Source organism: Macrobrachium rosenbergii, chromosome 26, assembly GCF_040412425.1.
Source record: "Macrobrachium rosenbergii isolate ZJJX-2024 chromosome 26, ASM4041242v1, whole genome shotgun sequence".
Lineage (NCBI taxonomy): Eukaryota > Metazoa > Arthropoda > Malacostraca > Decapoda > Palaemonidae > Macrobrachium > Macrobrachium rosenbergii.
The window spans coordinates 49,956,500-49,959,869 of NC_089766.1; the positions used below are offsets into that span (position 1 = coordinate 49,956,500).

Consider the following 3,370-nt stretch of genomic DNA (forward strand, 5'->3'; position numbering starts at 1 on the left):
GATGTACAGTGGCCCCCCTCGATCGGTTCCCGATCCGATTCCAGTGCCCGGCCCTGCCTCAGTGCCAGTGCCAGGGCCCCAATCAGATCTCCCTTCAGGAGATGCCAAATTCCTGCCGGTGCCACTTGCATGCCCCGAGCAGGGCCAAGCTTCGTCCGTCCTGACCGACGAGCCCAAGAAACCTCTGATAGCGCCTGACTCTGCCCAGTGCCAGCGCCAGAGCGATACGCCGATCTCCATTCACGGGATCCAACTCAGGACCCCTCTCTTCCCCGCCTGGCACCGCTACCAGCGTCGGTCAGAGAGACGGTTCCTCCGACCACCGCGGAAGCTCACCTGCAGGTGCGGCCTCGCAACCCGTACCTGAGCTGGTCATCGTTACCTGCGAGCCGCTCACGCCACCCCCGACCGCCTCCTCTCTGCCTCAGCCCGTCGCCGACGCAATTGCAAGTCAGGATTCTGCCATATCTCACTTGGCCGATGAACTACAAGAGCCGCGACGGATCATGGTAGAACCCGCACGGAACACTCCTGCGCCAGCTGTCGCATCAGCAGGCCCAGGTGGTACTCCGTGCCGCCCTCCGGTCGCGGGCCCTCCGCTTCCCCGGCCGAGGACGACTGTCCCATTAAGAAAGGCTCGAGGCGAAATTACCACGGGCGTGGGAATTTCCAGGTAGTTTACAAAGAGCTCTAGAGCTCCCATGGCACCTGTGCCACCATTTCATCTTTCGAAGGTCTTGGCACCCTAATCCAGAAGGGAATGTCAGGCCCTCCTCTATCTTCTTCCGTTCCTCAGGAACTGCTATCCCTTACCATCCTCTACTAATCTTCCCTTAAATTATCCCCACAAGAGGCAATTAAATACGGGATACCATTCCCCACACAATGTATAAATCATTAAGAATAACAGAGTGAGAAGTGGCACGCCCTTGCGCCCATACCTTGGCACCGGGCGTGCGTGTCAGCCCCTCCTGAAGGAGTCGCGCCTTCGGGTGCACTTTCCTCGCCCTGGGACTGAAGTGATAGTCCGGGCCGTAATTTATAGGCAAAGGACGATAAATTCCCGCCTAACACAATAAAACCTCACTCTTTTTCCCTTAGTTCTTCTGCCAATATCATTTACTTTCTTTTTAGTCATTTATTTATCTTTAATTTTAATGAATCATGAGTCATAAACTCTTGCCCTTGTGATTTAAATGCCCTTTTGTAAGCTCTGAGGGACGTGTCCTGCCTTTCATATGCGGTCAAGTTTTCATTCGTAACGTCTTGCTAATTTTACTTTTGTTATTATTATCCCTTTTCCCCTTCCATTCCTTCCAAGACTGCTGTTTGTCCTACCCCACATCTTTTGTCTGCTCGCCCCGTCATAACCTTGAGTAGGCAGTGGACGCATAAAATTAGCGTAGTTTAAGGTTAGCGAATTAAAACCTCGCGAATACTCTCGCCCGCACACGACTGTCAAATTCCCGGTGTGTGGGTCATCCCTCAGCTCGCGTTGAACGATAGCTGAGCCAAGTAAGTTAAAACGAAGATAAATTATCAATGCGAATATGTATAGTCATTACAGTATCGTGTAAAAGGGGATGTCATTTACAAAAATAAACGCTGTTTTTTCATTTACACAGCCTCTTCAAGGCAGATTGTACTAACTGCATGCATTTTATCTAAAATTAAGTAACCGTGTATTTTAATTCTTGAACAATAACCATTTCTTTTCATTTGTTGGCCATAGCCTCATATACGTGGTCCTATAATCTTAATTAATTCACAATTGTTCGAGTCACTTTATAAAGTTACAGTGGGTAACCAAATCTAAAGTAATTATTCTTTTGCAAGTGTTTAAATCACTTTGCGTCCTGTTAACGAAAATTGTCCCAATGTGTTATTAAAAGTAATGTCTCAGCTTCATAAAACCCTTAGGAGTAAAGTTCATTGCAAGGCAGAATGTAGAGTAACGTAAAGCATTTGCCGCTCATTCTGAATATCGATGTACACACCCGAAGGAGGTATGTACATCATCTTGTATGGGGAGGTATTATGATTAGCAAGAATTCGCTAGCAAATTACCTCCCCCCCCCTCCTTTGTTGTTGTTGGTTGTTCATTTACTGCCAGCCGGCCGATCGATAGACCATCTGTCTATCGACTTAAAAACAAGGTTTAAAAGATTAAAGGCGCTCCCATTTTTGATAAAGATCTTTCCTTCGAGGCAAAAGTAATCTGGCTTGGGCGTTTCTCCTACAGGCCAAAACCTCCCCTGCGGGCAGCAGGTGCAATGAGTCAAAGCATCTGTGTTGGGCGCACCCCCCCTGTCCCATAGGAGGGGATAAAAGGCAAAAGCCCAAGGTCTCAGGACACACACGCGGGCTGGAAGATATGGAGTGAACTTGTGAAGACGTCCTCAACACCTGGCCCCATCGATGCCCTTGCATCCTAACCACGTGGCCCTTCCCAAAGTATACTTCTCCTCGTGCCCTTCAACCGTATTCCTCGAGCCCACACGCCATTGCTTGGAGTTTCGAGGAGTCCCCATCGCCTTGCCCCTTTACGGAAGCCCTTGCATCTCACCACGTGGAAGAAACTCGTCCTCGGAAATCGCAAGTCATCCACGGACCGCCTTCTACACGCCCTCGGAAAATCTGCTAAGGTAAAGTGCCCTGGAAGAGCCCCATTTCAGTCACGCTTTTGTCTCGTAATATTTTCTTAAAGAGAAAGCCAGAAATCTCCCTTGTCTAATGTCCGTGCGCCTCTTGCATCGGCAGTATTAATTCTTTATTACTCCTTTGGCACCCTCAGTGCAGCTTCGAATTCATTATTCTTTTGTCTATTTTCATTACTGGCGTATAATGTGCATATCTCTCATTTCAGAGGGATCCTATCGTGGAAGCTTCTCGACTGTGGCTGGGATTCCCCAGTTTCATTCAATCTACTTGAGTTCCTCTTTCCCGTACTAATGTCATTTATGTAAATACACTACTTTAAATGTGCCCACGTGTTTTACGTAATATTTCCCTCAGTAACAAGAGCCCTAAGCTCATATGAAATTCTCCTTTGTTTTCCTCTTTTTTTACGTTTTCCCGTACCCACGAAGTCAGAATCACAAGGCTAAATTAACTTAAATTGTTGCTACCTGTCTCACAGAGCATATTTCAAACTAAAACCACGGAAAAACGTAAAAATATCTACATTTCTCATACTTTCCATTCTTCCTATTTCCATGTACTACACAAACAGTTCATCTATAATGCTTCCACCTTTCTTCTTTCATTTGCATTCATCACCCACACTCCACTACCATAGAGGAGAATTAGCCCAACAAATAAATATATATATATATATATATATATATATATATATATATATATATATATA

At 46.5% G+C, this 3,370-nt stretch overlaps 1 long non-coding RNA gene across 1 annotated transcript; it reads left to right on the forward strand.

Moving 5' to 3' along the window:
• The first annotated feature begins 1,312 nt into the window (after positions 1-1,312).
• LOC136853186 (uncharacterized) lies at positions 1,313-2,985 on the forward strand. The gene is made up of 2 exons (XR_010857382.1): positions 1,313-2,645; positions 2,867-2,985. It is a non-coding gene; the product is annotated as an uncharacterized lncRNA (long non-coding RNA).
• Positions 2,986-3,370: the final 385 nt, after the last annotated feature.